Raw genomic sequence first — 17,350 nt, 5'->3', positions numbered from 1 at the left:
CTTGTAAGAGGCGCTGCAACTTTCCTGTGATCCCGTCCGCCTCCAACTAACGCTCCGAGAACCCCTATCCCCACGAAACCCCCACTAAAATATCTAGGCCTAACCATTGACCAACACTTCACCTTTCAGCCCCATTTCCTTATTCTCAAATCCAAGTCCAACCGAAAACTAGCTGGAACGAACCCTCAGCTCGTCCTTCATCAGACCTGCTGTAACATACGGTCATCCAGCATGGGCAGCTGTATTCAACCACAACCGAAACCTTTCTCTCCCTCTCCTCTCCATGGAACGGCACCTTGTGCGGTTAGCCCTCCGTCTACCACCCCGCTTTCACAACCGGTACATACATCTCCATTCTCTTCCACCGCTTTCTACAGCAGTCCCTAGACCGGAACAACCCTGTCGTCGTCGAACTCCTGCAGACCCCGCTGAAATCTCCACTCCGAATCCCCTCACCAATCCATTACTTCCACACCCTCTCCGAGCCCACAGACCGACCGCCCCCTAGTTAAGGCTATACCGGGGTGAATCCTCCCCAGTAACAGCAATACCCCCTCATCCTTTCATCTCTGTACCACTGAATATTCACTGCAATATACTATAGCAACCCTCATCAACACCACTGGCCCACATTACAACACAACCTACTCAACAGCAGAGATGTACGTATGTGTACAAGGCAGCTTCTTCCCCAAGTTTTTTCAACAATCACTAATTACATGACACAGTTGTAAATCACCATGCTCTTTATACGGAAACAAATTTGGATATATGTAAGTGTAAAAGAGTAAATAACTGTATATAATAACAAACATGTAAAATTAACAAATATGTAAGATAGACAACACCAAGCCCCTTCCGTATTAAAAAGGGAAGCAATGTATCTATGTTGTAACTATGTACATATGTCGAAAATATTCAAACAAGGAATTATACATTGTAACAAATCTATATGGGAATTCATGTAACAGCCCTCCATGGAAGGGAATCAGAAATAAATAAAGCAAAGTCCACAAACACTCATCTCCCTCTATATATAAACATATTCCCCCACCACCGCGCATCTCCTGCCCGCCTCAGCCCTCAGGGCGAGGAATGAAAACTGTTCTCATTGGGAGTCCAGTTCCTAGGACTAAACTCACAATGCCTCATTTGACTCTAATAATTCAGTTGTTACACTCATAATAAAAAGCTAATCACATAAATATCCCATTTACTCTAAGTATGTTAACACCTGTCTTTTGTAATGGAACATGCGCTCACATTTGGGATCATAGCTCCACAACTGAAGATCCGATGTGAATGGCTAATAGGTAGCCTACTGTGGGATATTAGAGCAAATATGGGGTAAAAGCACCTTCGATAAAAACACCAAAATTTACCCGTTTAGAACTGATTTTGGATAAGTTAGCAGTAGGCGACTCTAACACAATAGAACATGTGAAATCCCGAATTTAAAAAGTGATTTAGGAATCTCAAAAATGACTGTTTCAAGATAAGCAAAAGAATTCGAACTACAGGTGCCATCATCCACCCAGAAGAGGTACTCCTCAAACCAAGACAAGGAAAATGAGAGAAGCTTCACCTGGATACGACTCCACAGATGCCATGTTAGATCGCATTTAGACAAAACACAGCGCTCTGACAAGATTGGCAATACAAGCCTTCTATCATAAGACGTGAATGAAGAAATTATTAAGTAAATCGTAAAACATATCATATTCGGTATTCAAAATCATCACCTTTTTAAAAGCAACCAACAGGTGTTCACCTGTGGTTCATCATGTGCGATATGAACAAAATGACCAACGTGTGGTTGCCTTGTGCGGAAATTCTGGTGAACTGTATCACCTAAACCAGTGCCATGAATCAACTAATTCACTGGTTGAATATGGTAAAAATTAGTACAAATCAATCACGTAACTTTATGACCATTCGGCTAAAATAAATTGTTGTAGAGAAAATATGGCACAGGATGAGCCTCATGGTGGTTTTGTGATAGTACATATATCACACCCTCGCACTGTATTTAGAAGTGAGAGATATTATATTTGATTTATTATTATTATTATTATTATTATTATTATTATTATTATTCATTTGTACGCTTATTCTTAACACTGTAAGCTGGAAGGTCTCCATATGTGATGTGAGTAATTTGTTTTGTACAACGACTGGGGAAAATCATTGCTATCATAAATCAGGGATGGGAAGGAAGCGGCCGTGGCCTTAATTAAGGTACAGCCCCAGAATTTGCTTGGTGTGAAATATGAAACCACGGAAAACGATCTTCAGGGCTGCCGGCAGTGGGGTTCGAACCTACTATCTCCCGAATACTGGATACTGGCCGCACTTAAGCGACTGCAGCTATCAAGCTCGGTGATTCTCATAATTAGCACTTACTGTGTTATATCACACAGATACTGTGCCTCATAATGCTGTGTTCACTGACTCTAACATTTGTTTTAAAGATATATTCACTTGAGCAAACACCCAAAGGCTGATGAGGTGGACTTGTTATTGTAGTCGAAAACTTCCGATGGCTCATGTAAACACCCAAGAGTTTGTTGATCTTGTGATTGCCTTGTGACACTGGAAGAAGATCATGGCGTGGTCTTGACTAAGGAATTTAATAATAATTTGCTGGCCAGGATCAATCTAGATGTATCATCTGAGAGGGAGGTCTATATAAGCTTGTGTGATCTGGAGTGACACTGCTGCACTATATTGGACTGGACGTTTGTGGAATATAGTATTTTTATGTTTGTGGAACGTGGCTGACCTACAATTGTGGGGCGCTTAGACACTAAGTATTGTAGCACTTGTGGTGGCTTGGTATTATACATTGCTGAAAGCTGTGAGGTGCTATATCTCAGACTTTCCAGAATTTACCTTTTAGAACAACAAGCGTGTGTTGCTCAAGTGATCTTTTGGCAGGTTGTAAAAAAATTATGAGAATCTACAAGTCGTGTTGATACAGAGACAGTGAAGGGTACATATATGTACATTGCTCAACGTGCTAAGCAAAAATGGTGGCTTAGTTCTCGCTTTCGTTTACCCACTGTTTTCATTGTTGTCGTTGTAAATATGGAGTCTTCCAGTAATATTTCGTGTGTGTATTATATGTATATCTTGGTGTGTTGATGAGGTGCTCATGCACGGTTTTTATTGAGAATATAGTTAGTTATTTTAGAATTAGTGATGAGCCTAGGTGCAGTTTTCGGAAGGTTAGGTAAGGTCTGAAGCCGATGTACCAGTACGCAGCCCTGGGAGAGAAAGAATTACTATCATGCTTTATCAAAATTCGAGGGATCCATTCTGGAGAACTCTGGCGCCCATACTACGGACAATTCGATTGATTTTTTAAATTAATTTAATTTATGTCAGTTAATTTATTAAGGAGGGTCAAGTCAACAGAATAACACCAGAGATCCCAGTCCATGTAGCAGTTCAGTCAGTACTGTTGCACAGTGCATTTCATCTGAGCACAATAATTTTAGCGCAGAAAGCCCCACAAAACAAATAAAATGTTAAGCAAAAGACTTGAAATAAAAAACAGCAAATTGCAGCTTTGAAGAAAGAGAATGCTAGGAGTAGACAACAGTATGACAGGCAAGGAATTAAAAGATCGGAACTTAATTAATGAACATACTCTTGAAATTATAAACACTAACTTTTCTGAGGTAATATTTGATATTGTACCGGGAGCTACGCGCGCATTCAAAATAAGCGCCTTAATGAACTCCTCTGTCGGTCAAAAGGTGAAATTGATACCACATGAAGTTAGAACTTTAATCAGAAGATGTCACTACTAAAATCTTGAGGAATTGTGTTATTGTGAAGTTTTCTAAACTAATTGAATTTCTCTTCGTTTCTTTGTTATATATCAAGAAACTTGGACATTTTTCCACAGATGTCACTACCAAAAAACTCTGATCATTCACTCTGGTGCAAGGTGGAAGAACTTATAACTTAAAGTAGTTTCATATTCCTAGGTGTTCCATAACTGAATCTATGTTCATTTATTTTTGGCTTCGCAACACTTCTTTTTCTTTCAACCAGTTTTGAATCTAGCCAATAAAACATTTCTGTAATTAATTTTCAACCTATCGCAGGTTTCTTGTTCGATTTTGAGTGTTACTTTAGAACTTAACCAATAAAATTGAGATGATGTGTACGGATTAGCCCAGAATCCTCTCGAACCTTCCCTGGGGGGTATATAAACTGCGGATTTTCATGTTTCCTTGTCAATTGATCACCGTCTTACTAAGTGTGTGTGTGTTAAGGCAGGAGGCGGGGCGCCTCTTTCTTCAGCCAGCAGGACATCTATAAAGTAATGGCTACATAAAATTTATCTGTCTTGCTGTATCCGCTAATTAATCCGAGGGGGAGGTCCGAATTTTTAATTATGTTACAATACTTTTCTAAAATGTAACTTTTCTTTCGGCTAATATAAAAACTTCATAAAATCTTTAATTGTAATTCGGAGATAGAGAGTCAGTTACCCTCTCGAACTCCCCTTCATCTTGGTTTTAGGTGACTACGTTTTCGTAACTGTGTTCTCCTGTAATGTGTTAAAGTTAATGCCATTCTAGCCACCACAGTAGTTTGGGAATAACTGAGCTCGATAGCTGCAGTCGGTTAAGTGCGGCCAGTATCCCGTATTCGGGAGATAGTACGTTCGAACCCCACTGTCGGCAGCCCTGAAAATGGTTTTCCGTGGTTTCCCATTTTCACACCAGGCAAATCAATCAATCAATCAATCAATCAATCAATCAATCAATCAATCAATCAATCAATCAATCAATCAATCAATCAATCAATCAATCAATCAATCAATCAATCAATCAATCAATCAATCAATCAATCAATCAATCAATCAATACTGATCTGCATTTAGGGCAGTCGCCCAGGTGGCAGATTCCTTATCTGTTACTTTCCTAGCCTTTTCCTAAATGATTTCAAAGAAATTGGAAATTTATAGAACATCTCCCTTGGTAAGTTATTCCAATCCCTAACTCCCCTTCCTATACATGAATATTTGCCCCAGTTTGTCCTCTTTAATTCCAACTATATCTTCATATTGTGATCTTTCCTACTGTTATAAAAGCCATTCAGACTTATTCGTCTACTAATGTCACTCCACGCCATTTCTCCGCTGACAGCTCGGAACATACCACTTAGTCGAGCAGCTCTTCTTCTTTATCTCAATTCTTCCCAACCCAAACGTTGCAACATTTTTGTAACGCTACTCTATTGACGGAAGTCACCCAGAACAAATCGAGCTGCTTTTCTTTGGATTTTTTCCAGTTCTTGAATCAGGTAATCCTGGTGAGGGTCCCATACACTGGAACCATACTCTAGTTGGGGTCTTACCAGAGACTTATATGCCCTCTCCTTTACATCCTTACTACAACCCCTAAACACCCTCATAACCATGTGCAGAGACCTGTACGCTTTATTTACAATCCCATTTATGTGATTACCCCAATGAAGATCTTTCCTTATATTAACACCTAGATACTTACAGTGATCCCCAAAGGGAATTTTCACCCCATCAAAGCAGTAATTAAAACTGAGAGGACTTTTCCTATTTGTGAAACACACAACCTGACTTTTAAACCCGTTTATCAACATACCATTGCCTGCTGTCCATCTCACAACATTTTCGAAGTCACGTTGCAGTTGCTCACAATCTTGTAACTTATTTATTACTCTATAGAGAATAACTTCATCCGCAAAAAGCCTTACCTCCGATTCCACTCCTTTACTCATATCCTTTATTTATATAAGAAAACATAAAGGTCCAATAATACTGCCTTGAGGAATTCGCCTGTTAATTATTACAGTGTCAGATAAAGCTTTACCTACTCTAATTCTCTGAGATCTATTTTCTAGAAATATAGCAACCCATTCAGTCACTCTTTTGTCTAGTCCAATTGCACTCATTTTTGCCAGTAGTCTCTCATGATCCAGCTTATCAAATGCTTTAGACAGGTCAATCGCGATGCAGTCCATTTGACCTCCAGAATCCAAGATATCTGCTATACCTTGCTGGAATCCTACAAGTTGAGATTCAGTGGATTAACGTTTCCTAAAACCGAATTGCCTTCTATCGAACCAGTTACTAAATTCACAAGCATGTCTAATATAATCAGAAAGAATGCCTTCCCAAAGCTTACATACAATGCATGTCAAACTTACTGGCCTGTAATTTTCAGCTTTATGTCTATCACCCTTTCCTTTATACACAGGGGCTACTATAGCAACTCTCCATTCATCTGGTATAGCTCCTCCGACCAAACAATAATCAAATAAGTACTTCAGATATGGTACTATACGCCAACCCATTGTCGTTAGTATATCCCCAGAAATCTTATCAATTCCAGCCCCTTTTCTAGTTTTCAACTTTTGTATCTTACTGTAAATGTCATTGTTACCATATGTAAATTTTATTACTTCTTTGGCCTTAGTCTCCTCCTCTATCTCGACATTATCCTTGTAACCAACAATCTTTACATACTGCTGACTGAATACTTCTGCCTTTTGAAGATCCTCACATACACACTCCCCTTGCTCATTAATTATTCCTGGAATGTCCTTCTTGGAACCTGTTTCTGCCTTAAAATACCTATACATACCCTTCCATTTTTCACTAAAATTCGTATGACTGCCAATTATGCTTGCCATCATGTTATCCTTAGCTGCCTTCTTTGCTAGATTCAATTTTGTAGTAAGTTCCTTCAATTTCTCTTTATTTCCACAGCCATTTCTAAATCTATTTCTTTCCAGTCTGCACCTCCTTCTTAGTCTCTTTATTTCTCTATTATAATAAGGTGGGTCTTTACCATTCCTTACCACCATTAATGGTACAAACCTGTTTTCGCATTCCTCAGCAATTTCTTTAAACCCATCCCAGAGTCTGTTTACATTTTTATTTACCGTTTTCCACCGATCATAATTACTTTTTAGAAACTGCCTCATGCCTGCTTTGTCAGCCATATGGTACTGCCTATCAGTCCTACTTTTAAGACCTTCCTTTCTATCACATTTATTTTTAACTACCACAAAAACAGCTTCATGATCACTAATACCATCTATTACTTCAGTTTCCCTATTGAGCTCATCTGGTTTTATCAGCACCACATCCAGGATATTTTTCCCTCTGGTTGGTTCCATCACTTTCTGAATCAGCTGTCCTTCCCATATTAACTTATTTGCCATTTGTTGGTCATGCTTCCTGTCATTCGCATTTCCTTCCCAAATGAAATCTGGCAAATTTAGATCTCCTGCTACAACTACATTTCTTTCCATGTCGTTTCCCACATAGCTGACTATCCCATCAAATAATTCCGAATCCGCGTCATTGCTACCCTTTCCCGATCTGTACACTCCAAATATATCAAGTTGCCTATTATCTTTAGAAATGAGCCTTACACCTAGAATTTCATGTGTCTCATCTTTAACTTTTTCGTAGCTTACAAATTCTTCTTTCACCAGAATGAACACTCCCCCTCCCACAATTCCTATCCTATCTCTACGATACACACTCCAGTGCCGTGAGAAAATTTCTGCATCCATAATATAATTTCTCAGCCATGATTCAACTCCTATTACAATATCTGGTAAATATATGTCTATTAAATTACTTAATTCTATTCCTTTCCTTACAATACTTTTACAGTTCAACACTAACAATTTTATGTCATCCCTACTTGATTTCCAGTTCCCTGTTCCCTTATCACCGCTCCCTAGGCCATCCCGTTTCCCTGAATGTACCTCCCTATTACCCTTCCAAACAAATTTCCTAACTTACCCGTACCACTGCGGTTTAAATGAAGGCCAGCTGAGCGCAGATCCCTACCTCCTACCCACCCATTAGGATCTAGAAATTTCACTCCCAGTTTTCCACATACCCACTCCATAGTCTCATTTAAATCTCCTATCACCCTCCAGTCAATATCCCTTCTACACAGTATTCCACTAATAACAATCTCCGCTTTCTTAAACTTCACCCGTGCTGTATTTACCAGATCCCACACATCTCCAACTATGTTGGTACTTATATCAGCTTGCCTTACGTTGTTGGTACCAACGTGAAACACTACCACCTTCTCCTTCCCCTCCTCCCTCTCTTCTACTTTCCTCAACATCTGCCTCAACCTAATTCCTGGATAACACTCTATCCTGGTTCCCTTTCCTCCACACACTTTCCCCACGTGTATAACGATGGAATCCCCCATGACCAGAGCCTCAACCCTGCCCACCTCATTTGATCCCCTCCCCTCCTGCTCAGCCCTATCTTTCCTGATAACTGCAGAAGCTACTTCCTCCTCCCTTTTCTCCTTCCCATGACCCTATTCTAGCTGTCTTTTCCTATCCTCTACTCTACATTTCCCTTTCCTACCTTTTCGCTTCCTCCTACTTCCACACATCTCAGCAACAGTTCCCTGTCCCTTACCTCCCCTCTGTTGTTCTACCTGGAGTGACTCGTACCGATTTCGCACAGACACCTGTCCTGAATTATGATCCTGAATAGAGCCCTTAGCCTGTAATCTCCTTCCCCTTCGAACATTAGACCACCTGTCTTCTACAACTCCCTCCTTTCCTTCCCCTCCCTCTTGTACACCTACTGTAACCTGTACATTGTTTGAGGGAGTCCTATCTTCCTTCCTGTCTTCTGTGAGAATCCTAATTATCTCCCTCAAACTTTCCACCTCCTCCCTCATACCCCTCAATGCCTCGCCACGCCCACAGTGAGTACACTCGCGCTCCTTGGCCCTTCTTTACGGGGAGAAAATGAAATTAAAAATAATATAACTTATTTGCAAAAAATAAATGAACGGAGGGATATATTGTCTGGGATAGTACACAACAATAAGGTAATTAATATTCGACCACACTACAATACTACTATGTCGTGCTCTATTTTTTTATCCTACAACACCTGACATGATAAAAACTGCTGTTAATTACTGAATATCGAAAGTAATAGCCTACACAAGAACTACACAATTCCAAACTGCAATTAAGCCTATTCTAATTACAACAACAGTATTTTAGTAAGAGTTTCTACGGATACCTTGTAACTGTTTGACCCCTCATCAAAACACTTGGTGAGGTGAAAGTTATTATCTTGGGACACATGAATATCAAATAAACTCTTTGTGGCTTGCCGCAAATTGCCACGCAAATAGAAACAATTAACATTCCATGGTTTCCCATTTCTCTATGTGATGTTTGGGCGCTAGAGTTACAGTTTTAAACAAAACTGTAAACCAAAATTTATATTTACTAGCATAGAGACTTATACTTAAATCACAGGGGTAGGATTTTAAATAATTAACCATTAAGTATCGCTTAAGAAATAAAATTAACGCAATATAAAATACAAATGAATTTATTATACAAAAAAAATGAGATGAATCGGTAAAGTTCCTTAAAGCGTGGAGGAATTTAGAATTTACTTTACTGAATTTACTAATTGCTTGCTTTATCTAATTGTAGCTCACCAATTGCAGCTTCCGTTGAAGTCATCTGGTTTCCGTAGTTACTCGCTCTCTTCTTCTCGATGTAGAATTTGCTGCATGGGCATCCTTCCTTCCTTCTCTGATATGGTACGGGCTATCTGGACTAACACTCCCTGCTTGCCTAGCCTTTAAATTAGACATTGGCCCTACACTTGTAAAAATTGATCAGCGTTGATTGTATGAGGAGAAAATTCAGAGATATGAATTTTTCCATATTAGTAGAAATCTCAATCCAACTGAGCTATACTATTTATACGGTACAGACTTGTACCAAATTCCGTAGACTTGAACTAAACATAGTTCTTCGTCCAGAAGATTTACTGAAAATAACACAAGCCGTAAGCTTGTTTGGTCTCACGCAGATCCGCTAACATTACCGCACCTAAGTACTGTATCGAAGCGACAACACATTGTACAAAAATAACTATGTCGCGGAGCGACCACACACTGTTTCAAAAATCAAATCACGTCGTTCAAAGTACATGTTCACAGTAGAAGTAGTAGTGATGGAGTCTCCGTAAGTATCTCGCTCCACACTTGATAATATCACCGGGCTTCCCCACTCTTGGTAACAGCTTGATCTCAGATCTCTATATAACGAAACATCTGATTCGTAGATCGCATTATCATCTCCCCTTCTCTTCTTTCTTGTCGAGTCCAGTAGGCGTGCCGATGATGTACTCTGCTGGTATGCAAGCCTCGCGCGCGGGTCACTGTTTACTGCCTTCGCCAAACCCATGAGTCACGCAAAATCCCAGCTTTAAGAATAACTTTCCGTATACACAAATATGAGATGAAATGAAAACAACTATGCCTCAACATATTGACCGTATTTACAACATAATGAATTCCTATCCTACAAAATATAATAATTTAAATAATTAAACGATGTTATCATATATACAATATGATTCCAAAAGGCCTTGATTACAAATGATTGACGTTGAATAAATATGTTATTATGAATAATTGCCGATGGCGGATAAACTTGATATTAAATGATATCGCGTAAAATGATATTATATTAAAATAGTAGGGCTGGAGAAGCCTGGACAGTTACAACCTTTACTACACCAGTACTACACAAATATTTTACAATAATAAAATAATCACACTAAATTCTAATAGGATATTACTCGTATACTACTGTACAGTACACTACAGTAATTTTAAAATACTTTCAGACGTATCCTAATTACGATACCGGTACCGTACCGTATGTCACTAAACTAAGCACAACAGAAATGAAATTTGCAAGAACTACTGTACTCAAAGATTACCAACGAAGCTAAATGCTTAGACAAATTATTATTAGTATTACGGTCTAATAGATAACACGAAAAATAACACACGAATATAGCAGGCAAGATACGGCACTATCTAAATGTACTATATATATACTACAATGTATCTACACTACACTACACTGCGTTTGGTTAAATGCTTAAGTATCGAAAGGATTGCCGTACACGAAGAAAAACACGAATATAACTGGCAAATGCTGGGGCTGTACCTTGATTAAGGCCACGGCCGCTTCCTTCCCACTCCTAGCCCTTTCCTGTCCCATCGTCGCCATAAGACCTATCTGTGTAGGTGCAACGTAAAGCAACTAGCAAAAAATGTTTGGGAATATCCCCTGTTTCATCGGCCGAGAGAACTGTAAGATTTAATTTTTCATTATCTGGGAGTGCACTGTACTCCTCCATTCAGTTGGTGCTCGGGTCGTTTATTTAACCTGTTCTTTTTTCGCAAAGGCCCAGTAGGTTGGGTACTAGATACCCGTGTGTAAGATTTTTCCCATTTGTTATTTGTTCCTTGGGAGGCTAGATTTTGATATAATTTGGCCTTGGGCGGGCTATAAGAAATTGAGAGCCTGTTAGCTCTTTCCAAGGTTTTGTAATGGTAAAGAGTGCCTCTGGAAGGCTTGATATTGTATTTAGGGAGCAAATGCTCTTGAATTTTGGGATTTCTGAATTGTTCTGAATTGTAAATTTGAGCTGGGAGCTCAGGAATTGTAAAACTAGTGGCTTGAAGCCCGAAATTGTTGAAGTTCTGAATCTTGGACTTTTCCAAGTCTTGTTTCAAGATCGCTAATTGTACCTGTTACCTTGTTATTTGTTCAGTTTTGAAATTCTAAAGAAATATAACCTTTGTTAAAGTTTTAATTCAATTTTGATGTGGTAAATAGACCCATTCACCCCAGCACCTTCTTTAACCTCTTTCTGGTCCACGGGTAACCCCGTAACAAGTGGTAGCAGAGCGTAGTTGAATGGGTCTCAATTAAGTCCTATTTGACTGCTGAACATAGCATTCGGGACGAACTCTGAGAATTTTCTGATTCGCTGATTTTTTTTCTAAATTTGTAAATTTACTTTCATCATGCTGGTACGCATAGTGCATGAAGAGGAACGGCCATGAGGAGCCATTCTCAAGGAGCGAAGGGCGAAGGTGGAACCTCCATAATGCTGCAGCACAAACATTTAAGGCCAGCAGTTTTGACTCACAAAAGCCGATAAGGTCGATAGGTCGAGATGGAAGAACACGACCCAGGTCAGCGCACTGGGTGTGGAGGAGGAAGGCAAGGTATGGCTCCAGGAGGGCTCAGAGAGCAAATAAAAACATACGGACAAAGGGAGATATAACTCTCCAAATACAGGAGCTAGTAAACCGATAGGAAAAACCGCACCCCAGCTGATTCTTGTGTATTACTTTCGGTTTTCAGTAATTAAAAGCAATTTTCATTCTGTTAGGGTGTTGTAGAAAAAAATTCGTACAACTAAGTACCGGTAGTAATGTAGTATAGTAGTAGCTTATATTAATTACGCTGTTGTTGTGTGACTTTTGTGAACTATCCTAGAAAACATTTCTTTCCTTTCATTTTTATTTGCACAGAATACGTTATTTTATTTTTCCTTTAATTCCCATTATTCCGTAAATAATGGCTAAGCAGTGCAACTCTAGGAACTGTGGGTGTGGCCAGGCATTAAGCAGAATGAGGGAGGGGTTGGAGAGTTTGAGGGAGATAATTAGGATTCTCTCAGAGGACAGGAAGGAAAGTAGGCATCCCTGAAATAATGTACAGGATACAGTAGGTGTAAAGGAGGGATGGTAAGGAAATGGGGGAATTGTAGAAGACAGGTGGTCTAATGTTTTAAAGGGAAGAAGATTGCAGGCTAAGGGCTCTATTCAGGATCAGAATTCAGGACAGGTGTCTGTTAGAAGTCGGTACGAGTCACTGCAGGTAGAACAACCGAGGGAAGATGAGGAACAGGGAACTGTTGCTGAGATATGTGGAAGTAGGAGGAAGGGAAAAGGTAGGAAAGGAAAATGCAGTGTAGTGGAAAGGAAAAGACAGGTGGAACAGGGTCATGGGAGGGTGAAAAGTGAGGAGGAAGTAGCTTCTGCAGCAGTGAGTGAAGATAGGGCTGAGCAGGAGGGGAGGGGATCAAATGAGGTGGGTAGCGTTGAGGCTCTGGTCATGGGGGATTCCATCGTTTGACATGTGGGGAAAGTGTGTGGAGGAAAGGGTACCAGGGTAGAGTGTTATCCAGGAATTAGGGTGAGGCAGATGTTGAGGAAAGTAGAAGAGAAGGAAGAGGGAAAGGAGAAGGTGGTAGAGTTTCACGTTGGTACCAACAACGTAAGGCAAGCAGGTATAAGTACCAACATAGTTGGGGATGTGTGGGATCTGGTAAATGCAGCACGGGTGAAGTTTAAGAAAGCGGAGATTGTTATTAGTGGAATACAGTGTAGGAGGGATACTGACTGGAGGGTGATTGGGGATTTAAATGAGACTATGGAGTGGGTATGTGGGAAACTGGGAGAGAGATTTCTAGATCCTAATTGGTGGGTGGGAGACAGAGATCTGCGCCCAGATGGCCTTCATTAGTTAGGAAATTTGTTTGGAAGGGTAATAGGGAGGTACATTCAGGGAAACGGGATGGCCTAGGGAGCGGTGATAAGGGAACAGGGAACTGGAAATCAAGTAGGGATGACATAAAATTGTTAGTGTTGAACTGTAAAAGTATTGTAAGGAAAGGAATAGAATTAAGTAATTTAATAGACATATATTTACCAGATATTGTAATAGGAGTTGAATCATGGCTGAGAAATTATATTATGGATGCAGAAATTTTCTCACGGCACTGGAGTGTGTATCGTAGAGATAGGATAGGAATTGTGGGAGGGGGAGTGTTCATTCTGGTGAAAGAAGAACTTGTAAGCTACGAAAAAGTTAAAGATGAGACACATGAAATTCTAGGTGTAAGGCTCATTTCTAAAGATAATAGGCAGCTTGATATATTTGGAGTGTACAGATCGGGAAAGGGTAGCAATGACGCGGATTCGGAATTATTTGATGGGATAGTCAGCTATGTGGGAAACAACATGGAAAGAAATGTAGTTGTAGCATGAGATCTGAATTTGCCAGATTTCAATTGGGAAGGAAATGCGAACGACAGGAAGCATGACCAGCAAATGGCAAATAAGTTAATATGGGAAGGACAGCTGATTCAGAAAGTGATGGAATCAACCAGAGGGAAAAATATTTTGGATGTTGTTCTGATAAAACCAGATGAGCTCTATAGGGAAACTGAAGTAATAGATGGTATTAGTGATCATGAAGCTGTTTTTGTGGTAGTTAAAAATAAATGTGATAGAAGGGAAGGTCTTAAAATTAGGACTGTTAGGCAGTACCATATGGCTGATAAAGCAGGCATGAGCCAGTTTCTAAAAAGTAACTATGATCGGTGGAAAACGGTAAATAAAAATGTAAACAGACTCTGGGATGGGTTTAAAGAAATTGTTGAGGAATGCGAAAACAGGTTTGTACCATTAAGGTTGGTAAGATGTGGTAAAGACCCACGTTGTTATAATAGAGAAATAAAGAGACTAAGAAAGAGGTGCAGACTGGAAAGAAATAGAGTTAGAAATAGCTGTGGAAGTAAGGAGAAATTGAAGGGACTAGAAAATTGAATCTAGCAAAGAAAGCAGCTAAGGATAACATGATGGCAAGCATAATTGGCTGTCATACGAATTTTAGTGAATAGTGGAAGGGTATGTATAGGTATTTTAAGGCAGAAACCGGTTCCAAGAAGGACATTCCAGGAATAATTAATGAACAAGGGGAGTGTGTTTATGAGGATCTTCAAAAGGCAGAAGTATTCAGTCAGCAGTATGTAAAGATTGTTGGTTACAAGGATAATGTCGAGATAGAGGAGGAGACTAAGGCCAAAGAAGTAATATAAGTTACATATGATAAGAATGACACTTACAATAAGATACAAAAGTTGAAAACTAGAAAGGCGGGTGGAATTGATCAGATTTCTGGGGATATACTACAGACAATGGGTTGGGGTATAGTATAGTATAGTATAGTATAGTATAGTATAGTAAGATATAGTTGGAATTCAAGAGGACAAACTGGGGCAAATATTTATTTATAGGAAATGGAGTTAGGGATTGGAATATATTACCAAGCGAGATGTTCAATAAATTTCCAATTTCTTTGAAATCATTTAGGAAAAGGCTAGGAAAGCAACAGATAGGGAATCTGCCACCTGGGCGACTGCCCTAAATGCAGATCAGTATTGATTGAATGATTGAGCCATTTTCATTAAATTTTGTTCAGCGATTTTCTCTTGGCTTGGTGTTGTTATGGACTGAACGACAAAAAAAACCCTTAAATTCATGATTATCTCTGTTTTCAATTAAACCGCAGTGGTACATATAAGTCAGGAAACTTGTTTAAGGGTTATAGGCAGGTACATTCAGAGGAACGTGGTGGCCTAGGGAGCGGTGTTAAGCGAACAGGGAACTGGAAATCAAGTAGGGATGACATAAAATGTTAGTGCTCAACTGTAGAAGCATTGTAAACAAAGGAATCCAGTTAAGTAATATAATAGATATATACTTACCAGATATTGTAACAGGAGTTGAATCATGGCTGAGAAATGATATAATGGATGCAGAGCTATTCTCACGGAACTGGAGTGTGTATCGTAGAGATACGATAGGAATGGTAGGAGGGGGTGTATTCGTTCTGGTTAAAGAGGAATTTGTAAGCTACGAAAAATTTAGGGGTGAAAAACATGAAATTCCGGGTGTAAGACTCTTCTCTAAGGATAATAGGCAAATTGATGTCGTTGGAGTGTACAGATCGGGAAAGGGTAGCACTGATGCGGATTCGGAATTATTTAATAAGATAATCAGCTATGTTGGAAATGATGTGGAAAGGAATGTAGTTGTAGCAGGTGATCTCAATTTACCAAATGTCAATTAGGACGGTAATGCGAACAACAGGAAGCCTGACCAACAAATGGCAGATTAGTTAATATGGGAAGGGCACCTGATTCAGAAAGTGATGGAACCAACTAGAGGGAAGAATATTTTGGATGTGATGCTGATGAAACCAGATGAGTTCTATAGAGAAACCGAAGTAATGGATGGTATTAATGATCACGAAGCTGTTTTTGTCGTAGTTAAAAATAAATGTGAAATCAATCAATCAATCAATCAATCAATCAATCAATCAATCAATCAATCAATCAATCAATCAATCAATCAATCAATCAATCAATCAATCAATCAATCAATACTGATCTGCATTTAGGGCAGTCGCCCAGGTGGCAGATTCCCTATCTGTTGCTTTTCTAGCCTTTTCCGAAATGATTTCAAATAAATTGGAAATTTATTGAACATCTCCCTTGGTAAGTTATTCCAATCCCTAACTCCCCTTACTATAAATAAATATTTGCCCCAGTTTCTCCTCTTGAATTCCAACTTTATCTTCATATTGTGATCTTTCCTACTTTTATAAACGCCTTTCAAACTTATTCGTCTACTAATGTCATTCCACGCTACCTCTCCGCTGACAGATCGGAACATACCACTTAGTCGAGCAGCTCTTCTTCTTTCTCTCAAATCTTCCCAACCCAAACATTGCAACATTTTTGTAACGCTACTCTTTTGTCGGAAATCACTCAGAACAAATCGAGCTGCTTTTCTTTGGATTTTTTCAAGTTCTTGAATCAGGTAATCCTGGTGAGGGTCCCATACACTGGAACCATACTCTAGTTGGGGTCTTACCATAGCCTTATATGCCTCTCTCCTTTACATCCTTACTACAACCCCTAAACACCCTCATAACCATGTGCAGAGATCTGTACCCTTTATTTACAATCCCATTTATGTGATTACCCCAATGAAGATCTTTCCTTATATTAACACATAGATACTTACAATGATCCCCAAAAGGAACTTTCACTCCATCAACGCAGTAATTAAAACTGAGGGGCTTTTCCTATTTGTGAAACACACAACCTGACTTTTAACACCGTTTATCAACATACCATTGCCTGCTGTCCATCTCACAACATTTTCGACGTCACGTTGCAGTTGCTCACAATCTTGTAACTTATTTATCACTCTATAGAGAATGACATCATCCGCAAACAGCCTTACCTCCGATTCCACTCCTTTACTAATATCATTTATATATATAAGAAAACATAAAGGTCCGATAACACTGCCCTGAGGAACTCCCCTCTCAACTATTACAGGTTCAGACAAATCTTCACCTACTCTAACTCTCTGAGATCTATTTTCTAGAAATATAGCAACCCATTCAGTCACTCTTTTGTCTAGTCCAATTGCACTCATTTTTGCCAGTAGTCTCCCATGATCCACCCTATCAAATGCTTTAGACAGGTCAATCGCGATACAATCCATTTGACCTCCAGAATCCAAGATATCTGCTATATCTTGCTGGAATCCTACAAGTTGAGCTTCAGTGGAATAACCCTTCCTAAAACCGAACTGCC

The sequence above is a fragment of the Anabrus simplex genome, chromosome 2, assembly GCF_040414725.1.
Source record: "Anabrus simplex isolate iqAnaSimp1 chromosome 2, ASM4041472v1, whole genome shotgun sequence".
NCBI classification, from domain to species: Eukaryota; Metazoa; Arthropoda; class Insecta; order Orthoptera; family Tettigoniidae; genus Anabrus; species Anabrus simplex.
Note: the sequence above shows the minus strand (reverse complement) of the source record.